Source organism: Athene cunicularia (assembly GCF_003259725.1).
Source record: "Athene cunicularia isolate RWA chromosome 3 unlocalized genomic scaffold, athCun1 chr3_part1, whole genome shotgun sequence".
NCBI lineage: Eukaryota > Metazoa > Chordata > Aves > Strigiformes > Strigidae > Athene > Athene cunicularia.
The window spans coordinates 38,503,131-38,521,298 of NW_020799097.1; the positions used below are offsets into that span (position 1 = coordinate 38,503,131).

At 40.3% G+C, this 18,168-nt stretch overlaps 1 long non-coding RNA gene across 1 annotated transcript; it reads left to right on the top strand.

Moving 5' to 3' along the window:
- Positions 1-253: 253 nt before the first annotated feature.
- On the top strand, positions 254-14,689 carry LOC113478576. Its single transcript, XR_003398087.1, has 4 exons — positions 254-356; positions 11,662-11,667; positions 14,094-14,098; positions 14,678-14,689. It is a non-coding gene; the product is annotated as an uncharacterized LOC113478576 (long non-coding RNA).
- Positions 14,690-18,168: the final 3,479 nt, after the last annotated feature.

Consider the following 18,168-nt stretch of genomic DNA (forward strand, 5'->3'; position numbering starts at 1 on the left):
GGGAGGGGAGACTAGGGGAGTTTCTAACAAGGCCAGATGCTTGGGTTCTCAGCCTTGAACAAGGCTAAACAAGGGAAGGTGGATGCATTCTCACAACACTTTATCCTCACTACTGATTATATTCTGTCTAAGCCGCATCTTTCACTAGCGAGCTTACACACTTTGTTAATGATGACATACTAAGTTAGCAGCTTTCGCTTGGGGCCTGTTGTTCAGGCTTCAGTACTTCAACACTTCAGCACTTTTTACATCATACTACATACCTACTAGCACAATGGTTTTCAGTTATAAAATATACAGGATTCATCTATAGGTCAACTCTGGCTTGGGCCTGTTATCCAAGCCTTAGCGCTTCAGTCTAAAGATTCTTCTCTCATGGAAGAATGGAGAGGGGCCTGAGGGGGGTGCCTGTTATACGCAAATATGCTGTAAAAATGGCAGCTGTCTGAGTGCGGGGTGTGAGGGCGAATTAAACATGTGCATGGTATTAAGACCCAGATCACCTCTATAATTTAAAGTGATGAGATCAGCAGAGCTCTTTGGAGGTATAACTTTATCACAACATCACAGATGCTCTGTCCTCCCTTAAAGACAGAAGGCAACCTAGGCTGAGTGAGTTCAGGGGGCTTAAGGAAGGAGTTTTCCCTGAAATAGTCCCAAGAATGGAAGCACTACTGGGTACTAGAAGTCTCTCTACTCAGCAGAAGGAAAAGAAAAATTTTGAAATTCATGGGGAGACCTTTGGTATTTTTCCCTCTCCAGATGACCAGACAGATGGAGGGAGTCAGTACAAGTGAGCTTAGATCCAGCTGTGAGATCCTTCATACAGCTCTCCATTACAGGAATCCCATGAAACTTCAAGTCTGGAGAGTCTGTTTTGGCCAATCTAAGACTAGAAATGACCAAAGACTGAGCAGCAGCATGGTGAAAGAGGCTTTGTAGATCTCAGAAAAGAACAGAGAAGATAAAGGGTGTTTGACACAAGCATTCAGCTCTGGACATGTTTGCTCCAACCTCTGACTCCCTGTTACTGAATGCAAATATTGCAGACATTTGGAATGGCACTACAAGTGCAATATATGGATGCCCTGACGTTTTCCAATGGGGCATATTAAAAATGGAAAGAAATTAGAAACTCATATGTGGCTTGTAACTTCAAACATTTAGACAGGATAAATATATGCAGAGTGCTTAACAATGCTGTGCAATGTTTTTTTGAAATATATACTCCCTAATGTACTTGTAAGCAGGGGGAGTTCAAACAGCAATCAGCCAAAACTGAATAGGTACACTCCATCAGAATAGATTTTCCTTATAGTTGCCCTCAAAGCAGCATCATTTCTCATACTGCTTGAAGCTGATTTAAGTGTTGGGTCTGTGCCAATTATTCGTTAAGCCTTCTGTCTTTATTTTATAGCTTATATGATACAACTGACCAACTCACGGAAACATCTGTTGCACGCAAAGGCAAAAAGTACTAGGGTCCTACCAATGTTTAGATGGCCACTTTGTCCCTTTTCTGCCATCATTACATCTGAGGGTGGCCTCAAGTGCAGATAACACTCTTCTGCAATGTTGTTTTGTTAATTTTGTAGAGGTGGGAATTCATTGCTCGTTTACTCTAAGTCAATCTTTGTTAGCTAAGTGTACAATTAAAATTACAGTATTTGATGTAGATCTGGGTGGCTTATAGCACCAGTCTCTCACTTCTAAGCACAGAGTTAAAGTTCAGCCAGAGGTCTTGCATAATATGAGTTTTCAGGGATTTTAGTGTAGTCCCCACTGGAACGTTATCTACAACACAAACAACTATACATCATTTGGCAATTCAAGACAAAATTTGATTAGGAGACACCCTATTCTAGCTCATTTTAACATATCGAAGAGTGTTCTCCTTTTGCACAGAGTTATTTCTGGCAAGACCTGAAATTGTTAATAAAGAAGAGGAGATTGGCCTTACTATCTAGCCTTCAAAGCATATCAAATTTGGCACTCCTCTTAACAAATCTATAGCATGATATTTCACCTAAAATATTATATTGAAAGGTGACTGACCCAATGCCAAGGAGATCTGAATCTCTCACTCAGAAACAATCCTTTGCCTTTCATTACTTTTTATAGGTTTTATTTAACCCAGCACTGCCAAGTGCCTTCAGTGCCGTAGTCTCTAAGCTCCTCGTAGCAAATAGCAGCATTTTATAGAACAGGGTCCCTTCCTCAGGAAAAATGTCGCACATTTTAACAGCGGTCATTCTGACTCAGTCTATATGTGGCAGAATTAAGTGCCTAGTCTAAGCAAGCTCTTCCTACAGTAAATGGAACTTGAGTGAGGGACTCCCATACCAAGTTTCTGCAAGAAGTCTCTCTTCAAGGTTGTCTCCTCCCTAAGAGATTATGAGGGTTGTAATGTTAAATGCTGGAAATGAAAAGATGTCCTCATGGTTCAGATTAATCAAACTTTATCACCATCTAAGTCTATCATAAGATGCAGTTCTTCAATGACTCAGTAAGTCAATAATTTTATTTCAGCTGGACTATCCAAAGCCTAAAATTCATAACTTCTCTCACTTTTCTTGCTGTAACTCTTTCTTGACTTTGAACCATAATGACTGTTTCCACACAGAGACAACATTATGCTGACACCTGTAGAAGGCAGGCACTGAAATTTCTTCAATGTGTGTCAAAACTGGCATCTGAAAAACAAAATCCAATTTGAAAACAGTTCAAAATTTCATTATGTCAAAGAAGACATTGCTAGGTATACATTCAAATCAACAAAATCTCTTAAACTGTAAAAATTCAGAGAGAAAATTTTCCTTTTCAAAGGCTTATATGAGGAAAAATAAAACTCTGTGGAGTATCACACTGGTGAATTTCCCCTGGTTTCTGGTTGCAAAGGAACTTCCTGCTGAGCAAAGTTCAAGAGACTAATTTAAGCAGCCTTCAACTTCAATTCTGTGAGCTAAAGTGGGATGAAGATAGTGCTTGGGGAATTCCAGTTGTAAGGGGACAGACAGATAGCTTTCAGTTGCTGCACCTCTTCTCCCTTGTTTTGATAAATATGAGCTATGTGCCAACTTTTTAATGATATCTTTGAAGTGTTTTAAATTGGATGTCAAAACCTTGGGACCCATGAAGTCCTGCAGAACTGCAGTGCCTCTTCCCCGAGCACCTGATGCTGTAAACAAGACAGACAAAGCCTTCATCCTTCATCCAAATATTCCCACCCTTTTTTCCATGTTGTTGTCCTATTTCTTTTCCTCCATCTGCTCAGTCTAAGTCCTTCACCTTTTATCCTCCAAGTCTTCCTAAATATCAGTCTTCTGCTTTACAGCAATTTGTAGCATACACTGAACCATCAGCTTTGTTGTCAGATATTTATATGGTACCTTTCATTTTGATGTGGAACCTTGTCCCACAGTTTCTTGTTTTAAGTACCGTCTCATTCATTAAATTAGATGAGACTTAAATTTCACTTTGTTTTCTCATTAGAAGTAGTTATTCTTTTTCTGTTGGCTGGACATCTTACCGGATGTCTGCAACAATGCAGAATGACTTTTTGTTTCCCCAATTTGGAACTCCGTGTTTTCTTTTCTGTCTCTTCTGTCTGCCTATGTTCTCTTATTGTACATACATACATATTTAGATGAACTGCCTAAGATGTTCATGTGATGGTGTGATATGCCTATCTACACGTCATTCTCAACATCTACCTGTGCCTGTCAACTGATAAAGGCTCCACAACTCTTAGTCCCCCTAAAAAAGCAGATCAATTTCAAAGGAATTCAAGAGATAGTGGGATGCCTCAGCAATACAAAGTGCCTTAAGCCATTGAAAATATAGGTACCTAAACAGAGGAGGAGGATCTTATTTAGTACCTCCACTGAGATACATGTAACAGAAGTCAGCCTGTGGTGGCCATGTGTTGCCTGACCTGTTGGCACTGGACCTGCCACAGTACATGCTACCACTTCACTAGGAACACAGGTAAATATGGGAGGGCTGTTGAATGGTAGAGGAGGACAAGGAGTTGAGAAAACTGGAAAAGTTATTAAGGGGCATACAGCAAAACTGTGGGAAACCAAGTTTTTTTAGCTCTACTTTCATGGAACAAACTGTTTACTGTAATTTTGTCTTCTGAAGAGTTGTTTCTTGCTGTTATGTGCTTCCCTCTGATTGTCTCCTTAGTTTTATATGATATTCTCCTCACATCTCATCTTCTCCATCTGTCTGGTTTTTAGTTTCCTACTTATTTAGTCATACAAAGTCATCTATGCTAAAAACAGACATGGCTGAAGCTTTGTTTCCTTTTTTATATAAAAGAGAGGGTAAAAGAATTCCAGCTTGCAACAGAACCAGGCCAGTTTACCAAAGCTGCCCACCCATTCCCAGCCAGCCTGGGGACATTTTATTCAAACAAGCTCTTCCAATATTCTACAAAGCCAATTGCTTGACTGATGAGGTTTTACGAAACCACTAAAGAAAAACCACCTCCCTTCCACTGGTTTACTCATCTCTACAAGTATAAAATTAATTTTTACACATTGAGAAAATTGAGAGGTTTTTTCCTTTTTCCTGCAAGAAAGGTACAGAAGGTACACTGAGTCTTATACAGCATTATAATGTAAAACTTCATTACATTCATGTGACTGATCAATACAAGAGAGCACACCAAGGTAATTTCCGATTTGGGCTGGTGGTTGTCATAGTGCAACAAGCTTTGGGTCAGATTTGCGTCAGGTTTGTCTACCTTGTAACAGCAAAATCTGCCATCTCAGAACTGCCCTGCTGCACCAGATTAACACATTAGGAATATCTTTTTAGAAAAAAAGCTGTAATATAATGAGAAGGAAACAGAGGCAGGAGCACAATTCAATGTTATTACAAGAAAGATGAGACTGGGTATTGATAATAATTTGCAAAGGATAGAGCAAAAACTTCATAGCAGAAACATCCACTTGAAACAGAGACTGGAAGTCAGCCAAACCCCCTAAACTGCCGACGACAAATCATGGTTGCATAAGACATCCCCCAAATCATAGTAGAAACTAAACAGGGGAGTGAGCAGAGCAGATGTTTGGAGGTCATTAACAGGAGCTCAGTTTTCCTTGCCTGGTGGCTACCTCTACAGATATCTGATTCCCAGAAATTTCCTTGACCTCCAAACATCTGCTCTCTTCTCCTGTTTTCTTTACATCCGTACTGCAGAGAGACTCATGCAGTCATAACCTTTTCAGTCCTTTCTTATAAAATATTTGTCTCTCACTCCCCTAAATCATGAAGGAAAGTATTTAACAGATCTGTACCTATCATCATTCATGGTAGGACCTTCATGTTCATTGCAGTTGATACTAAACTGTATTACTTGGCTTTTTTCTTTGCTGCATGCTGTGAGTGTACACATAAACTCTACAAATAAGCTAATCTAGAGTGCTTAGTTCTTTGGATTTGAATACTTAGACTTTTCTTATGTTTTTTATTTTGTCATTTTACTGTATTTCTTTATCTGCTGCCCTTTGTCAAGTCCTCAGTCTACATGAGAACTAAACATGCTTGAGACAGCTTTATTAGATACTTTGCAAAACATGGGGCCCAAGCACATATTTCCAAGTATGATTGCTACTGCTTTTCCTTCCTCTAATGGTCAAGCATATCTAGTGAAAGTTGCTGCATGCAATGAGCTCTGGTACTGCTCAGGAGTCTGTTATCTATAGCCATTTAAAATATTTTCCCGTGGGACAATAATAGCCAGAGTCATTCTTCCTTTTTTGATGAGTATTACCGTATTTGCTCTTTTTTTCTCAAAATTTCCCATACCTCCCAATTTTCCTGGAAATCAAAAATAGATTACATGTGCTGCAATAAGATTCCTTGCTAATTCCCTCACATCCCTCAACAGTCATGTCTAGCAGATAGCAAGTTCCTTGTGTGATCACATATTCTAAGTATCTCCCACTTATTTTCTAGAGTAAATATTTTCTCTGTTTTATCTAGTTTGCTAAGGATTGGGTTTTTTAAAATCATTTTTACTTAAATGTTTTGTTAATCTGTTTCTCAGAAAGCTCTTGGTATCCCAGCCATTTTGGAGTCATTATTGTCTGTTCCTCTGCTCACATGCTTGCCAGAATAAGGTGTTTTTTGAATTAAGGAACTGATTTTTCAGCACAGCCATCAATACACTTGCAGTTAGAGAGGGACCAAGTCCCTTTTTCATTATTTGAATCCATGGGGCAACCACAGCAGTTTAGGATTTAGAAGTGAAGGGGACCTTGGAGTTAAAAACTGCAACCCTTACATAGGAGCCTAAATCAGAGACTGTTGAGAGAGCTCAGCTGTCAGCAGCCACCCCCAGCCTTCAGGCTATTTTGTGGTTTCTTCCCTCTTCTCTCACTCTGTTGATGTCCCTGGGGGTCCTCTCTGTGGCCACATTTTCTTTTACTCTCTATTCCTTAATATTGTAAAATGATCACATGCCTTTTTTTTTTACTGTCTTAGTGTTGAAATTGCATCAACCCCTTCTCTGCTCTACTGTCCTTTGGATCTCAGTTCCTTCCTTCATTTCTGCTCACTTCTCTATGACGACCATTCTCAGGGTCAGCTCATCTGGGCTGACACTGAGGAAGAAAGCTCCTCTTGAAGGAAGTGTTTAAGGTTTATGGAGTCAAAGTTCGTCTCTGCACTCCACTCTGATCATCCTGTGGGCAAGCCAGAGGGTCCACCTCCCCAGTGGTGGCCACTCTTAGCAGGGGCAGACACATGCAGACATCCTTCTCGATGAGAAATAATGAGCTGAAGCAGAATCCAAACTGTTTTGAACTCTTTGGGTGCCCTGGACCTGGACAGACCAGGTGCTGTTCGTGTCAGACCCTGCCTCTTCTGCTTGCTAGGGAAGTAATCCCTTCCTCCCAGGTGGGAGCAAAAACCCTATTCCCTTCGGGGCCTAGCCCTTCCCACCCCATCCCCAGCTGGATTACTGTGCTTTATGTGTACTGTGCTAAATTTATAGGTGATACATGGGCTCCAGCTGCTACAAAAAGGAGGCATCTGCAATCTCTATCTCTCAGGTCACCATATGCACATCATTCTATATTCAAATCCTTCTGGTGGCTTCCCATCAGCTTCCAGAGGCAGTCTGAGAAGGAAATCCTAATTTCTGAAAGAAATAATGGTTTAGATTCCAGCTATGTCAAGGACCAGGTTTCGATCTATAACTGACTGTAAGAGCTGCATTCCTCTGTGGAATTGGACTTTCAGATATGCTGACAAAAATGTAACAATATTCAGTAGCAAGGAGGCAGAGTTGACAAAGTCAACCTAATCTGAATAAGAAGCAATTTCCTAGCTTTGAAGGTAATTAAACATAGGAGCACTTCCCCACAGAAGACTGAAGACTTCAGTAAACTTAGGTGTGTTTCTGAAAAGCATGATTGTCTGGCACCTTTGGCAACAAAATGGGTTCAGTCTAGATTTGCAAAGGGAAGGTGGAGGCTGGCCTGCATGATCCTGATGTCCTTTGATGGTTTTGGACTCTGGGAGCTGATGGGTTCCCTCTGGTCATGCCATTCTTCCATGGTCATTTGAGGAGAAGGAATAGCCTCACAACACTTGCCTTTCTTCATTAAGACAAAATTTGAAACAAATCTTATTTTTCTGAGCAGCAAAAGACTGCCTGATAGGTCATAATCTGGATGAAGCCTGGGAATACTGCAATTTTGGTTTTGCTTTCCTCTAAAGAAGCAAGGGGTGTAGCCTCCCACCAGAATGATCTAGTCTTTTGTCATCTGGAGTTAGCCTCAATTTAGACAGCTCCAGGGCTGCAACAACACAGCACCTAGGAAAGGTTTGGGGAAATGAGATGAATACCTGGTTAGTGCAGGCTTTGTTCAGAGCTAGGAAGGGACACGCTGGTACAGGACAGGTCAGCACACTAAGCTGGTGTAGCAAACCTTTGGGAAAGCTTAGCTGCTCAGAACGCAGGGTTGGGCTCCTCTGTGCGCTTGGGTGAGGAAGGGATTTTCCTTTCCATCAGATCAGTGGGGACTAGAGGTATTTTGTCTTTTTCTCATCTTTGTGGGGTACTGGTTTGCCTACTGAAATAATTTGGATATATCCTGCCTAGTCATGTCCCCACAGTACAGGGACCTCCTGGCTGATTGTGTTCTTTGCCTTCAGGAAGCTCTCAAAGCCTGAAGTGCATCAGTCTGTGAGCAAGGCACATGCAGTTATCATGGCCTGGAGAACCCACGAGAAAAGTGAGTCATTGCATGGTTTCTTCTGCCTTATGAAAGCTATTGCTAAGGCATGATTAAGAACTGAAGGATACATATTTTAATCAAAGATTGAGGCTACTCTCCCCTGGCAGTTACTATGTGCTTTGTGCACACAACCACTGTTACATCTTCTTCACTATATTCAGAAATGCTGTAAACTTATCCAGATGGGACAACCTTCCCGAAAAGGTTGAGTGAATCCAGACTCCATCAGTCTTCAGAAACACTGGAAACTAAAATGAGAATTTGGATTCTTCCATCTATGCCCAAACTCACACCAAGGCCCACTCTTAAATCAATAAGTATCTGTTGTACAGATACAGCAATTCCTGAAGACCCATTTGGAGAAGATTTCTGATGTTGGAAAACAACAAAACATGCCCTGAAAAGTGAATGAATCTACAGAAACTGTAGCTCTTAATTTTTATACATTTTCTGGTTTAGCTACTGTCAATTTTTCCCATCTCTGTCCTACTCTGGTCGCTTCTTGCTGACTTGTCTCCACAACATCCCACATTTTGTCCTCTCATTCAGAGTATCCAAGATCTTCCCTCTATTGTAGCAACTTCTACCTTACCTTTTTTCATGCATATAAAAATGCAATCTCAAGAATTGATCTAGCTTATTATCAAGGTGGATACATCCCCTGCTGCTTTGTTTCTAAGTTAATTCTGCCTTAACAGCTGTAGAATGTAGGTCTTGTTCTGCTAATATGGACCATTATCTTCAGTCAGTCACTGCTTGGTCACATCTATTTCCTTTTCTTCACCTTCTCATTCATATACATGTGCCTCTCACTCTATTTCAGTATGAGGAAAAGTCTGCCTTCAACTTCTCCATTATATATTCTTCGTACGCCGTCCATGGGATCCATCAACTTCAGTCCTTTCTAAATTATGGTATTGTTTTTAATCCTGCCAGCACAAGCTCAAGCCAGAGCAACTACTACTACTTCCCTCTGATAGTTACATTCTGTGTTATTGATGTATATTGCTTTACTTGCCTGTTTGCATTGCAACAAACTCTTCATGCCGAGCACAGGATCCTCTCTGGGTAAACAAATAGTCCCAGAATACACAAGGGAACTCAAAGCCTTCATTAAAAAAAAATGAAGTAGTAGTTTTCAAAAGAATGAACCCAGCTAATTAAGTCCTGCAAAATTCAATTTTCTGAACAAAGTTCTCCAGCCCATTCATTTTTAAAATCATAGTACTTTATGTTATGTCTTAAGTCTTTGAATTTTCCCTTTGGCCACCATTAGGTCATATTTCAAATTCCTGGCAGTCTTATTTAAGTCTTCAATAAGTTAAATTGTTATTAGTCATATTTTGAGTCTGTAATACTTTCCTCAAGTATACAATGAACATAAATCACATATTCATCATATAATCATGATTCAAATATATAATGTTCCAGACATGTTTAGGACAAATGTAGATAAATCTAATTAAGGGAGTTGTGAGATTAGAAGTGAGATATAAAGAGTGGAAAATCAGCAGCTTTTTTATCAGTTTTATCAGAACCTCACAGAAATCATCACATTTAAGTTACATCTCCTTGGTTTTTGGCTTAGCACTTTTTTTTCCCACACATCTTTGGTCTTTGTTACAAGGTACTTTTTTATCTGTGCCAGGGTATGATTATGTGTGTGCACTGATACCCATGTCATAGGTGCTCTCATTTGTCAAAAAGTGTTGGATTTAATCAGCATTATTGAACATGTTCTCGATAACATTAAGTCTCAACAAACAACTTCAAAATAAGACTTGGCTTCTTCAAGATTTCATTGCAATACACTGTAAATTAAAATAGCTTTCCACAGAATGAGGTAGAACACAGAAGGAAACCACTAATACACTTCTAGATGTTGAGAGATATTTTTATTTTCCTTCAACTGAAGCAAGCATATACCAAAACCTCCAAAATCTTCAAAATAATGTAACAGAGCTTTGCATAGACTGGCAAATACAAAGCAGAAGAACTTCAAATGAAAGTTGGAGCTGGCCTATTTGACCTTATTTTTCCTTCTTCCTCAGGTGTCCTGCAAAATATCACCATGACCTCTCTATCAGTGAAGTGTCATTACATCTAGTGAAATAGATGACAATTCCCTGGAATGCAATCTAATGCCTTGAAAAGCTCACAGTGGAACTAGATTTGTGCTGTAGCTATGACACTTATTTCACTGTCAGCCCCAAAGAAAAACTAAGTTCAAAGTAAAGAACAGAAACAAGCATCTGAATAATTTTAGTCTCCTTTGGCTTCTCTGCCCATTGCTTAGAATGGGGAAACATTTTAATCAGAGGTTTGATGATCAACATGGGTTGACAGGCACAAAAGCCAAATAAATGGGAACTATCTGTACACATTTTTCATATGGTAGCACTTTTTTTGGTAAAAAATTCAACTGGTGTACTCAGTACCATTCCTTGTGTTGCCACATATCATCCATCAAATACACACGAGGTTTTGTGTTCTTGGCCTATTGCATATTTTGACAAGTTTGTTTTAATGACCAGTCTTGTTCAGCAACATTCTACTCTCAAAGATCTATAAACCTGTAGAAGATGTAGCTGGATGGCTGTTCAATAATAGCAAATACCTGAACCACTCATCTCCAATGAGCCTGCTTTGGGTGACCTGACACTGATCAGTCCCAGCAGTGCCCCTCAATGGTGAAGAACTAATTGGGGATGGAGGCAGATGTTACACTGTAACGGACCAGCTTCTCTTACCTAAGGAGATTACTTGTACTTTATCACTCTGTTCATGTAGGACTTTTCCAAATGAAGGCAGACATATTTGAGTTGTCTTTCCTACACAAAGACAAGGGACAGTTGCCCTGGTTGTAACCACAACACAAGGGAACTCTGGGTCTCTAAGGATGTCAGAGGGATATGTGTTCCCTTTTAAATAGTACTTCTCTCCCTTCACCACAGCTGTATTCTATGTGATATCTATCTGACTCAGTGCAAAGCCACTGCCATCATCACTGGAACAGCTCATGGAGAAAAAAAGAAAAATAAATTAATCCTCTACTTCTCAGAAATTCAGATTTTTACCATGAAGGGGTTATTTCTGATACTTTTTCTGTGTCTAACATAAGTGCCACAACTACCACCAAATTCAGCAAACACACCAGCAACACTTAGAGTAAGGGGAAAAGGGTGGCTCTGCTCCAAGGGACACATTTCCAGCAAACACACCCATCTGAGAGCATTTGAAAGCAGCTGGAAGGTCTGGTTAGCATTTGGATCACCTCACAGGGTGTCACACGTGGCTTTTTCACTGCATACAATAGTAGTGACACATCCAAAGTGCTCAGGAATTCAAGTCACACTTCTGCCATGGCACTTACTGTCTTAATTTGCATGGAGTTTCTTTGATTAAGTCAAGTGTGGCAGGTAGAAGAGGTTTTCACCCACTTAAGTTATTCCACAAAATTCTGGATTTTTTTTTTTTTTCCCAGAATCCATCAGGATGAAGACTTTTCAGAATTTCCTTCCTTGTGCTGAGGAGCTGAGACTGCTCAGCTGTGTCTACAAGCATAGAGTAAAAGGACAGAATAGATGGGAGCTCTCTGCATCAGTGGGAGCAGTCAGGCTTCATGCAGATAGAGCAGGACCAATGCAGACACAATATTAAAAATATCGCTTCTCCACTCTACTACTATTCCTCTTTCCACACATTCTTCACCCAGCCCCAGCTCTTTTAATCTCACATCCTTGAAGATGCACGAGAGAATGCAGTGACATGGCATAAGAACTTGGGAATAAGGAATGAAATGGGACTCCATTGGCCCATGCACACCTTCCTTTTCCACCAGGTCTGTAATTCTGGATCTTGGTGTGGTTGCAGCATTGCATGCTTGAAAGCAACATGACACTGGGAGGGCTGGAAAGCTGTCAGAGCACTCCATCAAGTATTTAATCTCTCTGGCCTCTGAGAGCAGCCTTCACCCATGCTTATTTATAGGGAAGATAAGAATGTTCTTTCCTTCATTTCACCTGTCAGGGAACTTCAGGATCCTAACTTGTATATACAGACCTATATTAAATGAGAATTTAGCTTGCTATGTATTTAAATACATTCATATACATATAAATCTATATTTCCACGATGAAGTATGTATTCACTATACATTGACTATGTGCTGAGCATATATTTAACAGACATTTATTTTGAATGTTTGATAAATAAAGTCAAATTACCCAATTTCTGCACTAGAAAGGAGAAAAAAGATGGCAGACAGAACAGGCAACTTGGCTATATTCACCTAAGAAAAAACTTTAATACTTCCCTAGATTTTGAGGCCAGTCATGATCCTCCAGGCTGACTTGCTGCGAAATGTCAACATCATGTTCATAACTCCAGGTCACTCTATTGCGTATGAGCACAGTGAAGCAGGAGAATTCCTTGCATTGCTAGGAGGCAGGATATAGGCTTGTCTGAGGTGAGCAGTGGAGAAGAGGTAATAAAAGCCCACTTGATAACTCTGTTATCACAAAACAAGCCCCACCACGTAAGCCTGCTCTACACATGATCCAAGCTCCAAATGACTAGCACAGCAGCAGCCAGCACATCTTAAACCATCTTTCCCTACAATACTATGGGTATAGCTCCCCAGATAAACTAAGTAGGAAAAGAAAGTATGTAGGATTGTGATGGAAACTTTGAGAAATTCAGGATTAATGTGATAAAGACAGATACAATGAAGAAACTGAAAAGAAGCAAAACAACCCAAACCACAGTTTTGAAAAGGTGATGGTAGATAGTCTGGTTTTGTTCTGCTTGAGAAAGGAAATGATGCTATGAGCTAGATTAAATCATGGAGGTTACAGTAGGTTTAGACTGGAGTCCTGTTACTGGAGTACCTAGAAGTGGACTTTAACTGGCTTATAATGGCCAGTAACGTACCTTAAGCTTTAGGGGACTCATAGGCTGCAGGAGGTGGTGGAAGCCATGTGCCCGTTTGCGAGCAGGGGGCTGTCAGAGAGGTGCAGAACAGAGCAATTCTGGGCTTGACTACTCCAGTGACAGTGGGATGTCAAGGAGATATCTTACACAAGGGTTGCATGGCTGGAGGCCACACCATCACCCCGCCTCACAGCACCCAGGTGCAGAGGCTGGCCATGGGATGCATCCGGGAGCCAACTGTGACACGTTTTTCTGCATGCTGGCATCTGTGCAGTGTGGTACTGGTACCAGGCTGAGGTGAGTCGGTGACAACCACCCCAGCAGGGCACCATCTCTCCATGTCCAAAAACTTTCCTATGAGGTTGAGCAGCACTCATGGTGAAGACAATAAAAACTGTGAGTCTATTTGCTTGCTGGGTGTATATGGGAGGTGGGTATTAACCCAACTTAGATATAAGTAAAATTTGGTGATCTGAGCTTACCTCCAACTATGTCTCAGGAATTAATGGCACATCTACTGGGCTTTCTTCTTGCCTCTTCTGCCAAACCACGCCTCAACTATCCTGAAATGATGTTTTGTGTTCTTTTGGGGAGGAAGGATGAAGGGATGAATGAACTGTAACTTATATCTGAGTAACACCTGTAAAAGTGACCTTCAATTACTCTCCTAAAGAGAAAATGCACTGTATCTGTGGTGCATCTAAGTAAGGGCATTTCCTGCAAAGCCAGCAATTGCCATTTATGCAGCAGATGCTTTTTTTCTGCTCACAAAACTCCAAGTTTCATCTCTAAGTGCCAACAGTCCCCATCCATGCAAAGACCAAACATAAGGTAAGTGAGGATAAATATTCAATGTTCAGGCAATAGGAGGGGTTTATGGAGGTTTTTTAGTAATAGTTCATTAAGAGAAAGTGAAATACAAGAGTATGTTATAGAGCAGACAGGGAATTGGGAGTGGGTAAGTGAAAGGCATGTGACAATTTCAATTTACTGTCTCATTCTGCAGAGTACCACATGGATGTCATCAGCATGTATGGATAACAGGCCATGGATATGCTAAGGATGGGTTATGGCATCCCTGCCTTTTTGTCCTCTCTTGCCTATCAACTCTCCCTCCTTTCAGACTATGCTGACAAAATGGCTCTTGCAGCAGCACAGTGACTCTGATCAGGCGAGGGGTCTGGATTTGAAAAATGCCTTCTCTCCCTTAAAAAAAAAAAAAAAAAGGTTTTTTCTTTAAGTTGTTTTCCTGACCTGTTTCACAGCCTTTCCTTACAAACAGCTGTTATGGCAGAGCCGCAGGGGAATTGTACTGCAGCTCAGAGACCAGGAGAAGAGCAGGGGGATGGAGTGAGATGCAGAAATACCTCCGGCCATTACTGCCGCCAGGGACAGGACATTGCAGAGCCACAGCCTTACGTTCTGCTTCTAGCTTGGCTCACACTCATGGCAGGACTCTGGAAAAGTTACTTGGCATCCCTGAACCTCAGTGTCTGATTTCTTACATTGTAAAATGGAGTCACCAATGGTTACCCAACCTGGTGAAGATCTGAGCTGCACATGAAGTGTTCTCTGTGAATGTGTGTAGTATATACTGTATTGCACATGCATGCTCTTACAAACATACATACACATATGATTTCTTTCCTATGGACATTTTCTGTGTCAGAAATAGGCTTACAGCCAGAAGCGAACAGGACTACTTCTCTGGGAATATTGTGCAGTTGCTAATTTCACTACCGGAACTGTGTTGCTGCACAATCTGGCCTCCTTCCACAACTGCCTCTATTGAAAATAAAGGGGACTGATGAGCCTATGGATAATGGTAAACATATGGAATGCAGGCAGTACTATACATTAAAAGCCAGAACACATTAAAAGGTATTTTAGCTGTTGGCAGCATAAGATCAGTGTAGGAAACATCATCTAACAGAGAAATCTCATACCAATAAGTTTAATGCTCTGACAGTGTTTGGCATTTTTCTTTCACTTAAGAAAAAATAAAATAAAAAATGACTAATTCAAAGCGAGGGCCAAACCACTAAGTTTCAAATTAGTTTGTCATAACTGCAAAAATACTGGATCTTTAGTTTTGTTTGTGTTGGAAAGTGCTTTCATTTCAGACTAGGTCACTTGATTTTCTTTTGAGTGTACATGAGACCTTTGACTCCTTGGAGGACACTGGAGACGAATTGAGTAATGTGATGTCATTGCTCGCAGAGTTCTCATAACACTAAATATATTAGTCACTCGCCTTGCCAGTACCAAGAGGGTAGAAAAGAAATCCGGCAAGATGGTGGTACTATGTAGATGGACAACAATCATTGTTCCCTGTGATATATGCTACTTTCTCTCCACTATTTCCATCATTTTTTGTGAAGTCCGTGAAGGTCATATTTCAGCTAGGTGATATTTCTCACCCAAACATTTGTCTTCCCCTTGCTGTTTGCATTTACTATGCAAAATCACTGAAATTTTGTACTCTGTGACAAATTACCTCAATTAAGTCAAACAGCTTAAAAGCTTGACTTTTACTTTTTACCAGGACTAGAGATTGTTCAATCTCAAGTAGATACGAGAAGGTAGATATCTGGGAAAATTGGGTTGTTGGTTGCTGCTGGGTTTTTCTCTTAGTGAGTGTGAGAGGTATGAATGAAGGTATGGTTATACTTAGGAAATACCTGTTCACACAGTAACATGACCATCCTTTTTTATAAGGCTCAGGGAAAGCTGCATGATTTCTGTTTCTCCTTATAAAGTACAAGTGTCAGATCCTTGCTCCAGTGAAATGCAATGTTGGATTTCATACAGACTCGATGTTATTCACACAAAATACTTATCTGTTGGGTAATGACAGCATATTCTCATATGGGATGGCAATAAATATAAAGATGCATAATTTTCCTTTCTCTAAGTTTTCATAGCTAGCATTCAGAAAAAGGAGTAATTTTCCATACTGACACTGGGATTACTTCAGGCAGGTCTTGTGCATAACTTTTGCTCCTGCTTTTAATGCCACTGATTTTCTTGTGCAAGAGTTATTTTAGGTTTTATCACATGTAATACAAAATGAGTAATGGAGATTGTGGAAAGTGTGCTGGGATTCTTCTGCTAGTACAGAAAAATGTTTTTAAAAACTCAGAGATTTATCACAATGTGTGGACCACTAAAGACATCTCAAAGTATAATTAGCCATTTGCTAATTCTGAAATCAATTCAATATGTCAAGAATTTTTTTAGGAATGCTTGAGGGAAAGAAACCAGTCATGCAAACTCTTGTCCAGTGAATAAATTATGGTTATAAGATCCCAGTTTCTGACAGGCTTAAAAGTTAAATAAAAGGTTGGTCAACCCTTCTCAAAATCTCTAGCATATAAATCAGCTTGAAACACTACTTGGGTTTTACTAAGTGACTAGTGGAAAAATACCTTCCAAAAAATCCCACTGTTGAAAAGCCTCATACCAGCTCTCTCAGTACTTCAGTGTCTGTGCTTAAGTGAGAAGTGACATGGTTTAACCTAACTGTGACTGCACTCAGAGGTATGTGTTGTCCAAAACAGCCAAATCTTAGAGATTTAAACCAATGAGGGATTAACTCCTTCAGCTGGAGTTAGTGGTCTCCTCCACCCAAAACTAGAAAGCAAAACAAGCCTTCCCACCCTTATGGCCTTCCTGTCTGAAGCTGAAGTCATGCAAACATTATGTGTTCCTGGGAAAGGTAGTATACATAAGTAATTGGTCATGAAACAGATAGGATTAAATTAAAGCAGAAAGTGGGAAGTCCTGTATCCCCCAGGACCAGTCAACTCCTCCCTTTCCCCAAATCCTAAAATCTCACTCTTTTTTTTAACAGTAATTGTCTTCACTGTAGCCTAGTTAGTCTACATAACTCATATATTTTACATGCTGTAATGTTAAGTCTTTCCAAAATAAAACAGGGTTGACAGAAGGGCATTAACACAGGGCCAATAATTTTGTGTAGTCTGTAAAATGATGTTAATGTCTGTGCTGAACAGTGCCAGCTTTCTTAGACTGTCCCCATATGTCAGATGGCCCCAGTGTACACCAGTAGTGAGTGGCCTCCACCTGGACTCTGTGCTGCTGTTCACCAGCTCAGGGGAGCTAGTCAGTTAGTTTTCAATCCACCTCAGTGTCCACTTAAACAGGCTGTACGTATCCTCACTGTCTGTGAGGATATTATGAAAGGCAGTGTCAAAAGCCTTTTTACAATCAAGATAAGTAGCATTCATTGCTCTATCCTCATTGAACAAACTAGTCAAATCATCATAGAAGGGGGTCAGATTGGTCAAGCATGATTTGTCCATTGTATACCTATGCTGACTATTCCCAAAATCCTTTTTGTCTCTAATATATTTGGAAAATTTTCCAGGATTATTCGCTTCATCCTTTCCCTGGAACACAGGTGATGCTGGCTGTCCTCACTCCCCATACCCTCTTCTTTGATTTTCTTGAAGGTAGCAGTGACATGTACTTTATTCCATTCCCCAGAAACCTCCCCCATTTGCTATAATCTTTCAACGATGATCAAGAGTGGCCTCACAATGACATTGGCCAGCTCTCTCAGCACTCATGTGTGTGTCCCATTGGGTACCATGGATTTGTGTATGTCCAATTTGTTCATTAATCTGATTTTCCTCTACTGAGGAGGGTCCTCTTACTTATCTGGAAATTTATGCCTTAAAAATTGCCTATCTGAAATCACAGAATATAGGCCCAGGCCTTCAACTGGTAATTTAAATTAAGTTCTTCAATTCATGTTCAAGGAAGGAACATAAGAACATGTGGTTATATGATGCGTACTATGTGCCACGATCTACTGATTTTTATCCAGGAATATTGCTTCAAGACTTACATCATGATATGAAAAGGCTAAAAAGAGATAGCAATGTCTACCTCTGCCTTGTGCATGAAAATACTTGAGCAAAAGGCTCTTCTTTGCTGCCCAGCATCTCTCTTTGTT